This window comes from Schistocerca gregaria, chromosome 3, assembly GCF_023897955.1.
Source record: "Schistocerca gregaria isolate iqSchGreg1 chromosome 3, iqSchGreg1.2, whole genome shotgun sequence".
Taxonomy (NCBI): domain Eukaryota; kingdom Metazoa; phylum Arthropoda; class Insecta; order Orthoptera; family Acrididae; genus Schistocerca; species Schistocerca gregaria.
Genome location: NC_064922.1, coordinates 808,758,154 through 808,774,643, shown reverse-complemented (window position 1 = coordinate 808,774,643; position 16,490 = coordinate 808,758,154).

Genomic DNA, 16,490 nt, shown 5'->3' with positions numbered 1-16,490 from the left:
TTAAGTGCAAATTAAGTCCCGTTATCCACGTATAGCTTTGAAGAGAGGTCGGTAATAAATTTGCACCCTAAAACTTAAATTTACACACGGTCACAAAGAATTGAACATTCTTTAAGTTGCTATAAAATTAACAATTTTAGAGAGCAGAGTAAACGTTTATACTCATCTGAGTGGTAAAACCTTTCGGTTTCACTGGGAGAAAGGAGCCTTCTTTCCCTTGTGTGATGGAAGACACAGGGTCAGCTCACCAGCAGCTCGGTCGCCGCAGAACGAGGCCAGCACCAGAAATTCTTGAAACACAATTAGTGGTCTAATCAGGTTTCCTCCAATGACATAAACTATTATTCTGCATCTGTCGACATTTCAAGAGCAACACATGTTTTATTTTAGCTATAAATTACGATTTTCGTAGTTAAAAAGAAGCAGCTAAATTCGGTTTTCCGAAGTTGTTTCACCGCGAAAAATCGTAACACTGTCCCTTCTTTTAGCCGTCGTGCGAACGTCGAAATGGCAGAATTGAAATAACCGATCGCGGAATTGAAAATCAGCTTAGTAGTGAAAGGCGTCAGGACCAGCTGAGATACCTATAAGATTCTATAAAGATTATGCGAAAGAACTTGCTCCCCTTATAGCAGTAATTTATCGTAAATCGCGTGAGCAACGACGGGTACCTAACGACTGCAAACAAGAACAGATCATTCCCGTTTTAAGAAAGGTCGTAAGACAGATTCATTCTAGACCTATATCGTTGACTTCAATCTGTTGGGGAATTATGGGACATAATTTACGCGCAAGAATTACGACGTTTTTGGAAAATGTACATCGCCTCCACAAAAATCAGTATGGATTTCACAAACAGAGACCTTGCGAAACTCAGCTCCTTCTGTTCCTCCATTAGATCCACAGCGCAGTGGACAACGGCGCTCAGGTTGATGCCGTGTTTCTTGATTTCAGGAGGCGTTTGACACCGTCGCGCATTGCCGTATAACGAAACAAATACGAGCTTACGGAGTATCGGAGCAGACTTGCGATTGGATTCACGACTTTCTTGCACATAGAAATCAACACGTCGCTCTTAATGGAACTAAATCGACAGATGTAAAAATAATATCCGGAGTACCACAGGGAAGTGTGATAGTACCGTTGCTGTATGCAATATATCTAATGATCTAGTAGAAATCGTCGGATGCTCCTTAAGGCTATTCGCAAATGATGCAGTTGTCTATAAAAGTAGCAATGACAGAAGATAGTAAGAATTTGCAGAACCACCTGCAGAGAATTGATGAATGGTACAGACTCTGTTAGCTGACCCTGAACGTTAAAAAATGTAACACAATGCGCATACATAGGAAAATAAATCCACTACTGCACAGCTATACTATTAATGACAAACGGCTAGAGACAGCGATTGCTGTAAAATACGTAGGCGTAACTATCCAGAGCGATCTTAAACAGATTGACCACACAAACTATAGAGGGAAAAGTAGACACAAAAGAGAGACGTTGTGCATCACGGAGACATTTACTACTGAAATTTCGGGACAGCACATTTCCGGAGGAGTCAGATAACATATTACGTCCGCATACATACATACCGCGTATTGACCATGAGGAGAAAATTCAAGTATTTAGAGCCAATGCAGAGAGTTACCGACAATCATTCTCCCACGCACTATTCGCGAGTGGAGCAGGGCTGGAAAGATCAGAAAATGGTACCGAAAGTACGCTCCACCACACACTATTAGGTGGCTTGTGGATTTAGATTTAGATACTGACCACCTCCACTACTACGAAAAATTTAAAGAGTTCGGTCACACACGATTATTCTATTTTAATAATTTACGCCAATCGGCCACAAACTGCAATCGATGGGTTCGGCAGAAATTTGATTCTGATTTTAAAACCATTTTTTGGTAATAATAGGTGCTTATGGGTTTTCTCAGTAATTGTTGTTGTTGTTGTGGTCTTTGGTCATGAGACTGGTTCGATGCAGCTCTCCATGCTACTCTATCCTGTGCAAGTTTCTTCATCTCCCAGTACTTACTGCAACCTACATCCTTCTGAATCTTCTTAGTGTATTCGTCTCTTGGTCTCCCTCTACGACTTGTACCATCCAAGTTGCCCTCCAATGCTAAATTTGTGATCCCTTGATGCCTCAAAACATGTCCTACCAACCGGTCCCTTCTATTTGTCAAGTTGTGCCACAAACTCCTCCCCAATTCTATTCAATACCGCCTCATTAGTCATGTGATCTACCCATCTAATCTTCAGCATTCTTCTGTTGCATCACATTTCGAAAAATTCTATTCTCTTCTTGTCCAAACTATTTATCGTCCATGTTTCACTTCCATACATGGCTACACTCCATACAAATACTTTCAGAAAAAACATCCTGACACTTTAATCTATACTCGATTTTAATCAATTTCTCTTCACCAGAAACGCTTTCCTTGCCATTGCCAGTCTACATTTTATATCCTCTCTACTTCTACCATCATCAGTTATTTAGCTCCCAAAATTGCAAAACTCATTTAATACTTTAAGTGTCTCATTTCCTGATGTAATTCCCTCAGCATCACCCGACTTAATTCGACTACATTCCATTATCCTCGTTTTTCTTTTGTTGATGATCATCTTATATCCTCCTTTCAAGACCCTGTCCATTCCGTTCAACTGCTCTTCCAAGTTCTTTGCTGTCTCTGACGGAATTACAATGAAGCTCAAAGTTTTTATTTTTCTCCATGGATTTTAATTCCTACTCCGAATTTTTCTTTTGTTTCCTTTACTGCTTGCTCAATATACATATTGAACAACATCAGTGAGAGGCTACAACCTGTCTTACTCCATTTCCCTTTCGTGCCCCTCGACTCTTATAACTGCCAACTGGTTTCCGTACAAATTGTAAATAGCCTTTTGCTCGCTGTATTTTACCCGTGTCACCTTTAAAATTTGGAAGAGAGTATTCCAGTCAACATTGTCAAAAGCTTTCTCTAAGTCTAGAAATGCTAGAAACGTATGTTTGCCTGACGTTAATCTTTCTTCTAAGATACGTTGTAGGGTCCGTATTGCCTCACTGATCTTCCCCGAGGTCGGCTTCTACCATTTTTTCCATTCGTCTGCAAAGAAATCGCGTTAGTATTTTGCAGCCGTGACTTATTAAACTTTTAGTTCGGTAATTTTCGCATCTGTTAACACCTGCTTTCTTTGGGATTGGAATTATTATACTCTTCTTAAAGTCTGAGGGTATTTCGCCTGTCTCATACATCTTTCTCACCAGATGGTAGAGTAATGTCACGACTGGCTCTCCCAAGGCCGTCAGTAGATCTAAGGGAATGTTGTCTTGCCCTGGGGTCTTCTTTCGACTCAGGTCTTTCAGTGCTCTGTCAAACTCTTCACGCAGTATCGTATCTCCCATTTCATTTTCATCTACATCCTCTTCCATTTCTGTAATATTGTCCTCAAGTACATCGCCCTTGTATAGGCCCTCTGCTTACACATTACACCTTTCTGCTTTCCCTTCTTTGCTTAGAACTAGATTTCGATCTGAGCTCTTGACATTCATTCAAGTGGCTCTCTTTTCTCCACAGGTCTCTTTAATTTTCCTGTAGGCAGTATCTATCTTGCCCCTAGTAACATAAGCCTCTACATCCTTACATTTGTCCTCTAGCCATCCCTGCTTAGCCATTTTGCACTTCCTGTCGATCTCATTTTTGAGACGTTTGTATTTATTTTTGCCTGCTTCATTTGCTGTATTTTTATATTTTCTCCTATCATCAATTAAATTCAATATCTCTTCTGTTACCCAAGGATTTCTACTAGCCCTCATCTTTTTACCTACTTGATTCTCTGGGTGCCTTCACTACTCAGGGCTACCCATTCTTCTTCTACTGTATTTCTTTCCCCTATTCCTGTCAATTATTCCCTTATGCTCTCTCTGAAACTCTTTACAACCTCTGGTTTAGTTAATTTATGCAGGTCCCATCTACTTAAATTCCCATCTTTTTGCAGTTTCTTCAGTTTTAATCTACAGTTCATAACCAATAGATTGTGGTCAGAGTCCACATCTGCCCCTGGAAAATGTCTTACAATTTAAAACCTGGTTTCTAAATCTCTGTCTTACCATTATATAATCTATCTGATACCTTCTAGTATATCCAGGATTCTTCCATGTATACAACCTTCTTTTATGATTCTTGAACAAAGTGTTAGCTATGATTAAGTTAAGCTCTGTGCAAAATTCTACCGGGCGGATTCCTCTTTCATTTCTTAGCCCCAATCCATATTCACCTACTATGTTTCCTACGCTCGAATTACAGTCTTCCATCACTATTAAATTTTCGTCTCCCTTCACTACCTGAATAATTTCTTTTACCTCATCATACATTTCATTAATTTCTTCGTCATCTGCAGAGCTAGTTGGCATATAAACTTATACTACTGTAGTAGGCATGGGCTTCGTGTGTATCTTGGCCACAATAATGCATTCACTACGCTGTTTGTAGTTGCTTACCCAGACTCCAGTTTTTTTTATTCATTATTAAACCTACTTCTGTATTACCCCTATTTGATTTTGTGTTTATAACCTTGTATTCACCTGACCAAAAGTCTTGTTCCTCCTGCCACCGAACTTCACCAATTCCCACTATATCTAACTTTAACCTATCCATTTCCCTTTTTAAATTTTCTAATCTATCTGCCCGATTAAGGGATCTGACATTCCACGCTCCGATCCGTAGAACGCAGTTTTCTTTCTCCTGATAACGACGTCCTCCTGAGAGGTCTCCGCCTGCAGATCCGAATGGGGAACTATTTTACCTCCAGAATATTTTACCCAGGAGGACGCCACTATCATTTAACCATACAGTAAAAATTACGGCGGTGTTTCCCCCTGCTTTCAGCCGTTCGCAGTACCAGCACAGCAAGGCCGTTTTGGTTAGTGTTACAAGGCCAGATCAGTCAATCATCCAGACTGTTGCCCCTGCAACTACTGAAAAGGCTGCTGCCCCTCTTCAGGAATCACACTTTTGTCTGGTCTCTCAACGGCTACGCCTCCGTTTTGGTTGCACCTACGGTACAGCCATCTGTATCGCTCAGGCACGCAAGCATCCCCACCAACGGCAAGGTCCATGGTTCATGTGGGGGTCTCAGTAATGAGTATTTATGAATCTGTAATATGATGCTAGAAGAACAAATAAGAAATAATTTCACTAAAGCTGTGTAATTGATATTTTGGCAATACCAGAGAAATGCATACTGCACAGATCACAAAAAATATCTTTTAGGTAATAAGTTTCCTTTAATTTACGTTTATGTTCACACACAGGGTAGGTAATTTAACAAGTATTGTACTGAGTAGTGATGAAAATATGTTGCTGAAGAAAAGGCCTAGAGCATAACAACACTCCACATGTTAGTCAGGAAAATATTAAGCGAGTGAAAGTTGAAACTAAAATGGCTTGTGAAGCGGCTGGAATGGCGAAATTAGAAATTGCGGACACAGCTGTTAAATTTAATAACGCGTTGTCTGTTCAAAATAGTTCTAATAATGTGGTTAATCACGAGAGCCGTTTTTTAAAGGGTCTCAATACTAAGTTAGAGAAGGAGAAAGCAATGGTCATTCGTGCTGACTAGGGGAACACGGCAGTTCTTATATATGAAGATGATTACATTAAGAAAACAGAAGAATTTTTTGCAGAAAACGGTATTATAGAACTTCACAAAGACCCAACTGATAAGTTTCAGACCAATTTGCGGCGGAAGCGTGATAGCTCCTAGTTTCTTCTTAACGATTATGAAAAGAAATCGCTCAAAATGATGAACGTCAAACTTCCCCAGCTCAGATCTCAAGTTAAGATCCACAAAGATGGAAATCCGGTTCGTCCGATTGTTAACAATATGGCATCACCATGTTATAAATTAAATAAGTTCCTTAATAATAAACTTATATCAGTTTACACGTTCAATAATTATTTTGGGGTCAAAAACAGAACTTAGCCAGCGAAGGCAATTAAGGCTATACATATACCAAATAATGCGACATTAGCATCCTTAGACGCAATCTCCTCTCCCACAACAAGATTAGTACCCCAGAGTGCACAGAATTAATTGAATTCCTAGATTCTGTCTTAGCTTACAGTTTTTTTTTACCTTTAATGACAAAATTTATTATCAAAAGGATGGGCTTCGGATGGGTAATAGCCTAGCTGGCACATAAGCAAACATTTTAATCAATGATTTAGTACGTAAATTGTTTGCTAAGTATCCACAACTAAAAGATAAAACGGTTTACTACAAACGGTATGTCAAAATGGCTCTTAGCACTATGCTGACTTAACTGAAAAGGTCATCAGTCGCCTAGAACTTAGAACTACTTAAACCTAACTAACCTAAGGACATCAGACACACCCATGCCCGAGACAGGATTAGAACCTGCGGTCGTAGCGGTCGCGCGGTTCCAGACTGTAGCGCCTAGAACCGCTCGGCCACTTCGGCCGGCAACGGTATGTCGATGACATTTTATTACGATAGAAGGTGACACCAGTGAGGTTAATACATTCGCCCAAGCAATAGGTAGCATGCACCCCAAAATAACTTTTACCACTGAAACAGAAGAAGTTGGCGCCATTAACTACCTTGATCTCACTATTAAGAAAGTTAATAACAAAGATAAGTTTTCGATTTTTAGGAAACCAACTTGTACAGACAGTATTATCAATGCCATCCTCCCCAATTCAAAAAAGCGTTCTTCACATCCATGGTACACCAGCTCCGTCGTCTACCTTTGAACGAAAAGGAAATACGTAAAGAACTTAGCATTTTAAAGGAAATCGGGTATGCTAACGGCTTTTCTATAAATGACGTCACGCACCCCTACAGTAGGCTAAAGACACGTTTCACAAACAGCAGGCACACACACACACACACACACACACACACACACACACAAAAGAGAACCGGCAAAGATGGAATGAAAAAGATTTCTATGAAAATTAACGGCAAATTCTCCCTGCAAATATAAAAATGTTTTAAAAAGTCTGATGTCAGATGTGGCTTTCAGGCTAATAACACCCTAAAATTACGAATAAAACATAAACTTAAAGGGAACTATGCTGAATTTCATGGCTCTGCAGTAACTGTGACAAATATTATATCGGTCAGACAGGCCGCTCCTTTAAATTAAGGTTTAAAGAACACCCACAGCCACGAAACAAAACGGCTTTGGGACAGCATTTATCTGATGCTGGTCATTCCATAGGATGCACTGAAAATGTATGCGTATTCTTCACAGAATGTAAAACGGCCGTGCTCTTAATCTGCTGGAGAAGCCTGAAATTTATAAAGCAAAAAATAGAGAACCGATTAAACTCCTTAACTGGCAAAATGACTTTGTGCCAAATACCTACTTTGCTTTATTTGACAATTTTTTACCCTAATCACTGCTTTTTTTTCTTTATTGTTATTATAAACCTGTTTACAGGCAGTCCTGCAGCAGCATACTACGCCCCTCTTCGGCCGCAGAGGAACACACAAGACACAAAGGATGACAATGTGAGATAAAAAGATGGTGGACATATAAACGGAGACAAACACTTTTTAAAATACATGGAGCCATTCACGGCCGTAGAGTCCAAAATAAAAGTTGTTCCGACACTTGGACACAGACATAGACGAAAAATAGTCACATGTGAACGTAGGTGCACAAAACGAATAACACTGAACCACTTAATCACGAAACGACGGCACACACAGAAACACGAGGCGTCGATCTCCGGCGCGCGAATGTTCACTAACCGTGTACGAGTCCGGGGACCTGCCAAGAGAGAAGGAAGAGGAAGGGGAATGGGAGAGGGGAGAGCAGAGATGCTGTGGGCAGGGGTGATAGGGGGAGGGAGGAAGGGGGAGGGGAAGCTCAGAGGAAGAGGGGTAGAGGAAGGGGGGTGGGGGAAAAGGAAGGAGAAGGGATGGAGGGTGCCGAAAGGAAACGACACTGGAAGTGGGGGCGTTAATGATCAAAGTTGATAGGAGGGATAGATGGAGGGGAGGAGGACATCATCAGGGAGGGGGAGCAGGTGGAAGCCACCTTGGGAGAGGGGAGGGTGGAGATATGGAGACCGGGTGGGACGTGGGAATACAGGCGCGGCAACGGGCGGGGGGGTGGGAGAAGATGGGCGAGACAAGCGGGTGAGGTGTGTCGAGTTTGCGGGAGGTGTACAGGATCCGTATCATTTCAAGGAAAAGGGGAAGTGGGGGAAAGGTGTGAGATCGTACAGGATCCGCATGGGGGAGGGGAGACGGACGAGATAGGTGAGGCGGAGAGCATGGCGTTCAAGGATTTGAAGAGATTTATAAAAGGTAGGGGGGTGGCGGAGATCCAGGACGGATGGGTGTAGCAAAGGATAGGGCGGATGAGGGATTTATAGGTGTGGAGGATGGTGGAGGAGTCCAGACACCACATACGGCCCGAAAGGAGCTTGAGGAGACGGAGTCGGGAGTGTGGCTTGGCTTGGATTGTCCGGAGATGGGGGATCCAGGAGAGGCAAGGGTGACGCCAACCTACTTGAGGGTGGGAGTGAGGGCGATAGGATGCCCATAGACTGTGAGATAGGAATCATGGAGGTGGAAGGAAGGGGTGGTTTTGCCTGCAGTGATTGCTTGGGTTTTGGAGGGATTGACCTTGAGCAACCATTGGTTGCACCAGGTGGTAAACCGGTCAAGATGGGATTGGAGAAGGTGTTGAGACCGCTGCAGGGTGGGGGAAAGGGCAAGGAAGGCGGTGTCATCGGCAAACTGGAGAAGGTGGACGGAGGGTGACGGCGGCAGCATGTCCGCCGTATATAAAAGGTACAGAAGGGGGGAAAGGACGGAGCCTTGGGGCACACCGGCGGAGGGAAAAAAGGTGTAGGAATCCGTGTTCTGGATGGTGACGTAGGAAGGACGGTGGGAGAGAAAGGAGCTGATCAGACGGACGTAGTTAATGGGAAGGGCGAAGGTTTGGAGCTTGAAGAGGAGACCGAAATGCCATACGCAGTCATAAGCTCGTTCGAGGTCCAAGGAGAGGAAGATAGCGGAGCGACGAGAATTAAGCTGGTCAGAAAGGAGATGAGTGAGGTGAAGGAGAAGGTCGTCGGAAGAGAAGGACGGCCGAAAGCCACACTGGGTAATGGGAAGGAGGCGGTGCTGGCGGAGATGCTGGTGGATGCGTTGGGTGAGGATAGATTCCAGAACCTTGCTGTAGACCGAGGTAAGGCTGATGGGATGGTAGGAAGAGACGGCGGACGGCGGTTTGCCAGGTTTAAGGAACATCAGGATAAGGGAGGGTTTCCACAGGTCAGGGTAGTACCTAATCACTGCACGCCTCTGTTGATAAGTTCTCCTAGTACTGAGTGCATCACATATTTACTTCGTTTTCATACGTTTTACGCATGACTCTCGTTTTTTCTTCTTCCTTCTCTATTCATTTCATAGACTGCATTAATCAGACAATGTGGATCACCCACTGTTACAGAATTTTATCATTCTTTTCTTGGAATGGAGTGCCGCGGGGTACGAGGGGCCCTCTGTAGGTCACGTTCCTCCAACTACTTCCCGCCTGCGCGGAGTTCTGGCGTTAGCGCCAACAGAGGGCGTTGATTATGTGCAGCACTATGTTTTATTTCATTTGTGGCTCCTTCAGCGATTTGTTTTATAGTTGTTTAGTATTACCCAGTGCACTACCAACGGTGTTTAATATTTATGTCATTATCTAGAATATTGGCACTAGAACACATGTTAATCGCTGTTTCTTAACTCTTCCTCTTTTTAACAATATTACTTTTGTCGTGTTCTTCTTTTTATTGCTTTTTATTACTGTAATGCCTTTTATTCGTTATAATCTTATTACAGACTTCAATTATTGATCCCCCTGTATTTTCGCTGTTTCAATTAATTTGAAAACTAGTGTATGCGGTCATTAGCGAAATCTGGTGAACTTCAAACACAAACATCTTGTGGCTATTGTACAGCAGCTTGTTGTAAACAGTAGTACCACTGTCAATATGACTCGTGCATGTGATGTTATTTATATGTATTTGACGATGCTGGTGCTGATTTCGCATTTAACATTTGACGATGCCACTATGGCTGCTGTACATTAGGACTTTGTTTTTATGAAACAGGTATGCCTCTTCATATTTAAAGCGCACAAATGTAAATTTTCTCAGTACTACAGCTTGCGAGTGTATTTATGTTTTACCCATTTTTGCTGCAGATCTGATGATGGTCATTAAAAACCGAAAGCGGTAATCTGTTATCAAAATGCTTGTGACCATAGACGTAAGTTGAAGGAAACTTATTACATAAACGGGTCACTGTTTTTTCGCGACGATGTCGCAGCTTGTGAAATATCTTTTAATTTAACAATAACATCGTTGGGGCGACAACGCAAAAATGCAAAGAAGAGAGTTCCGAATCATCTGTGGTGGAGTACGAATGTGAAGCTCTGGCGCGCTAATGCCAAATGGAAATTGTTCTCCAGTTCAGTTGGTTTGGTAAAACATGGCAAAGCAAAAGGTATATAAATGAGTAAACATGTGTATGGGCAAAGTACATAGTTACCAGAAGATCTGAGGATTAAGAAAGATTACCGTGTGGCCCAAAGTTGTTCAAGTTGCTCACTATCCAAGAAGAATCAGTTGCCAATAAGGGATACTATAAAAGGCATTACGTACCACAATAAGCAACTCGTCGCAACGTAAGGTCTAGTCAGCTATTTTGTAGCCGTGTACGAGGCTTGCCAGCGAGCTAAATTATTTTGAGCATTATGGTGTTCTTTAGTCAAATCATTGACAAAGGTAATTAACCATCAACAGGGTCCCCAACTTCCAAGAAGGACACAAGCGAAAGAAATAATTACAAGATGAAAAATTCAATTCATTGCACACTTATCTTTCATCCAAATAATTATTGCAATGAGAGGCAAGAGTAATTACAGTTTTTCACACTATGCTCTACTATTACAGACAATGGATCAAGTTATTTAACAGCAATTTATATTTCAATGAGAAATAACTATTGACTCTATTGCAGTCACAGTAATTTTATGGTATTATGTTGTGCTTTTACAATTAATTTCACGTGATGATATCCTTCTAATAGTAGCACTTCCAAATTGTTGTTGCTATAAAATGAACCATTTATTACCTTAATTTAAGTAGTAACAATTAACGAACAGTAATTAATTTTGGTCATTTTTCGCGCAAAGTTTAAAGTGGAAAGCAACATCGTGAGTTACGTAATTCAGTAATGTTTCCATCCATTGTAGCTGCACATTACCCATTATTTGTGTATTCTATATTAGCGTCGTACTGTTCGTGTTACTTATGTCTTTAACATCTAAGCTCGTGCCAGTGCACTTTTTTTCAGCTGATGCGTTACCCTATGTGATAAAAAGTATCTGGTCGCCTGGCCCTCAAACGGTAATGCTGGAATTCAATATGGTGTTGACCCACCCTTAGCCTTGATGACAGCTCCCACTCTCGCAGGCATACATTTAGTCAGGTGCTGCAAGGTTTCTGGGGTAATTGCAGCCCATTCTTCACACAGTGATCCACTGAGCAGAGGTATAGACGTCGGTCGGCGAGGCTGGCACGAAGTCGGCGTTCCAAAACATCCCATAGGTGTTCTGTAGGACTCAGGTCAGGACTCTGTGCAGACCAGTCCATTACAGGGATGCTATTGCGGTGTAACCACTCCGCCACAGGGCGTGCATTATGACCAGGTGCTCGATCGTCTTAAGAAATGCAATCACCATCCCCAATTGCTCTTCAACGGTGGGAAGCAAGAAGGTGCTTAAAACATCAGTGTACGCCTGTCCTGTGATAGTGCCACGCAAAACAACAAAAAACAACAAGGGGTGCAAGCCCCTCTATGAAAAAGACAACCGCATTCGCCATACCCACAACCGACATTGGATCGCCACATTGTGTATCGTGATTTGTCAGTCGACACAACGTTTTTCCACTGATTAATCGTCCAATGCTTACGCTCCTTACACCAAGCGATACGTCGTTTGGGGTTTACCGGCGTAATGTGAAGCTTAGGCGCAGCCACTCGACCATAAAATCCAAGTTTTCTCACCTACCTAACTGTCCTAGTGCTTGCAGTGGATCCTGATGCAGTTTGGAGTTCCTGTGTGATCGTTTGGATAGATTCTGCCTATCACACATTACGACAGTCTTCAACTGTCGGCGGTCTCTGTAGTCAACAGGCGAGATCGGCCTGCAAGCTTTTGTGCTGTACGTGTCCCTTCACATTTCCACTTCACTATCGCATGTCAAACAGTGGACCTATGGATGTTTAGGAGTGTGGAAATCTCGAATACAGACGTATGAGACGAGTGACATCCAATCACCTGGCCACGTTCGAAATCCATGAGTTCCGCGGAGTGCTCCATTCTGCTCTCTCACGATGTCTAATGACTACCGAGGTCGCTGATGTAGAGTACCTGGAAGTAGGCGGCAGCACAATGGACCTAATATGAAAAACATATGTTTTGGGGGTATCCAGATAATTTTTATCGCATAGTGTATTAATCACTCACATTTAACATTTGATTTCAAAGTCGCATCAGTCATTAACCGAATTTGACTTTCGCTCGTTTTTAAGCTGCTAACTTTGGTTGGTCTGCAATCTAAATTTATTCAACCGTACAATTATTCAGAATTATTGCTATCTTCAGTGAAGCAATAGCGTATTATCATTTGTGCACTTCGGTCGTTGTTGTACTTAAAAAAACTCTGTGTGGTAACGATAGGGATATAATGACTCCTATTCATTCGTTAAACATTGTTCCCCGGCACTGATGCCTCGTTTCCATTAATTGCTGAACATTAGGTACAAACGTCACAAAACCTGTTATACAGACGAAAGCATAGGTACATATTAGTATGTAATTGGTATATCTAAACTGCTAACAACTGAATCTTTATGACACCAATTATTTGACTTCCTCAGATATGGCCAGAAGGTACAAGATAAGTGACTTTAGGAAACTACACGACAGTGTGGCAACACAGTTTTATAGACCAGGCACAATCCCTTGAGGGGCCGCAGTGATCATCACACAAGCGATACCTATTTTTCCTTTTATTAAATAATCTGATCAAAAGTATCCAGACACGTACTACTAGAAATTAATGTTAGTTATCTCAACCGTTCAACATTATGACAATTTTAAATCTGCTCCGAGGCACTTTCAGTGAGGTATCTGAATATCTTTGGAGGAATGGCAGTCCATTCTTCCCAAAAATCTGAAACTACACACGGTTGTGGTGTTAGATGCTGAGCTTTGGAGTTATGTCGGCGTCCTGTCGTATACCAAAGTTGTTCCATTAGGTGCAGGTTGGCATTCTGAGCAGGTCAGCTCATTTCAGGAATATTTGCTTTATGACAGGGTGCACTGTCATGCTGTTACAAACAATAATCCTGAAAAGGTGCAGCAGCCTTTTCGATAGTTGCATGGGCAACAGTCTGGATGATTGACTGATCTGGCCTTGTAACACTGACCAAAAAACGGCCTTGCTGTGCTGGTACTGCGAACGGCTGAAAGCAAGGGGAAACACCGCCGTAATTTTCTCCTGAGAGCATGCAACTTTACTGTATGGTTAAATGATAGTGGCGTCCTCCTGGGTAAAATATTCTGGAGGTAAAATAGTCCCCCATTCGGATCTGCAGGCGGAGACCTCTCAGGAGGACGTCGTTATCAGGAGAAAGAAAACTGGTGTTCTACGGATCGGAGCGTGGAATGTCAGATCCCTTGATCGAGTAGGTAGGTTAGAAAATTTAGAAATGGAAATGGACAGGCTAAATTTAGATACAGTGGGAAATAGTAAATTTCAGTGTCAGGAGGAATAAGACTTCTGGTCAGGTGAATACAGGGTTATATTCACAAAATCACATACCGGTAATGCACGAGTAGGTTTAATAAAGAATATAACAGTAGGAGCGCGGGTAAGCTACTGCGAACAGCTTAGTGAACGCATTACTGTAGCCAAGATAAACAAGAAGCCCAGGCCTACTACACTTGTACAAGTTCATATGCCAACTAGCTACGCAGATGACGAAGAGATTGAAGAAATGTATGAGGAGATAAAAGAAATAATTCAAATAGTGAAGGGAGACAAAAATGTAATAGTCATGCTATCTGGATTTCGATATTAGGAAAAGGAAGAGAAAGTAGTAGGTGAATATGGAATGGGGATAAGGAATGAAAGAGGAAGCTGCCTGCTGGAATCTTGCACAGAGCATAAGTTAATCATAGCTAACACTTTGTTCAAGAATCATGAAAGAACGTTGTTATACGTGGAAGAGGTCTGGAGACAATGGAAGGTTTCAGATAGCTTATATAATGCTAAGACAGAGACTGAGGAATCAGGTTTTAAATTGTAAAACATTTCCAGGGGCATAATCTATTGCTTATGAACTGTAGATTAAAACTGAAGAAGGTGCAAAAAGGCAGGAATCTAAGGAGATGGGACCTGGATAAACTGAAAGAACCAGAGGTTGTAGGGAGGTTCAGAGACAGCATTAGAAGAAGAACGGGTAGCAGAGGATCAAGTTTGTAAAAAAATTGGGCTAGTAGAAATCCTTGGGTAACAGAAGAGATATTGAATTTAATAGATGAAAGGAGAAAATATAAAAATGCAGTAAATGAAGCAGGCAAAAAGGAATACAAACGTGTCAAAAATGAGATCGAAAGGAAGTGCAAAATGGCTAAGCAGAGATGGCTAGAGGACAAATGTAAGGCTATAGAAGCATATATCACAAGGTGTAAGGTACTGCCTACATTAAAATTATAAAGACCTTTGGGGAAAAGAGAACTGCTTGCATAAATATCAAGATCTCAAATGGGAAAGCAGTTCTAAACAAAGAAGGGAAAACAGAAAGGTGGAAGAAGTATATAGAGGGACTACACAAGGGCGATGTACTTGACGACAATATTATGGAAATGGAAGAAGACGTAGATGAAGATGGAATGGGAGATATGATAATCCATGAAGAGTTTGATAGAGCACTGAAAGACCTAAGTCGAAACAAGGTGCTGGGAGTAGACAACATTCCATTAGATCTACTGATAGCCTTGGGAGAAATGGTTCAAATGGCTCTGAGCACTATGGGACTTAACATATGAGGTCATTAGTCCCCCAGAACTTAGAACTACTTAAACCTAACTAACCTAAGGACATCACGCACATCCATACCCGAGGCAGGATTCGAACCTGCGATCGTAGCGGTCGCGCGGTTCCAGACTGAAGCGCCTAGAACCGCTCGGCCCCCAGGGCCGGCGCCTTGGGAGAGCCAGCCCCGGAAAAATTCTACTATCTGGTGAATAAGGAGTATGAGACAGGCGAAATACCCCCAGACTTCGAGAAGAATATAAGAATTCCAGTCCCAAAGAAAGCAGGTGTTGACAGATGTGAAAAATACCGAACTATCAGCTTAATAAGTCACGGCTGTAAAATGCTAACACGAATGTCTTACAGACGAATGGAAGAACTGGTAGAAGCCGACCTCGGCGAAGATCAGTTTGGATTCTGCAGAAATGGTGGAACACGTGAAGCGATTCTTTGACTCTGTGACTTATCTTAGAAAACAGATGAAGGAAAGGGAAACCTGTATTTCTGCAGGCTTAGAGAAAGGTTTTGACAATGGTGACTGGAATACTCTATTTGAAATGCAGAAGGTGGCAAGGGTAAAATACAGAGAGGGTAAACCTATTTACATATTGTACAGGAGCCAGATGGCAGTTATATGAGGCGAGGGGCATGAAAGGGAAGCAGTGGTTGGGAAGGGAATGAAACAGGGTTGTAGCCTATTCCCCATGTTATTCAATCTATATATTTAGCAAGCAGTGAGGCAAACAAACAAAAAATTAGGAGTAGGGATTAAAATCCATGGAGAAAAAATTAAAAACTTGGGCATTTGCCGATAACATTGTAAGTCTGTCGGAGACAGCAAAGGACCTGGAAGAGCAGTTGAACGGAGTGGACAGCGTCTTGAAAGGAGGATATAAGATGAACATGTAAAGCCGGAAATACATATCCTCCTATTTCCATCTATTGTACTATAAATGTTTTCTATATTTTGTTACCTGAAGATACGACATTTCCGTCTCTTTATATATTGTAATTGTTTTACTATTTGTATATATATATGCATTTATGTCGATGTATAAACTATGCTATCGAAGGATTACATCGATAGGTCGTGTGGAGAATCGAAGTGTTTAGGATCGTTGGCAGTGTAAGCTCTGCCGCGTGGAACGCGGGCAGAGCGGAGTCGGGCTGGAGTACGGCGGTGGAGCAGGTGTGTTGAGTGACGCTCCCGCGAGTTGTCGCGCCTCCGGGGTTTGGCAGCATGTAATTGCGCTAAACTTGCTATGATACTTTCTGGCACGGTGTCGCGGACGGGAAACATTAGCTGGCACACATCAAGAGCCCGTTTCGCCTGGTGAC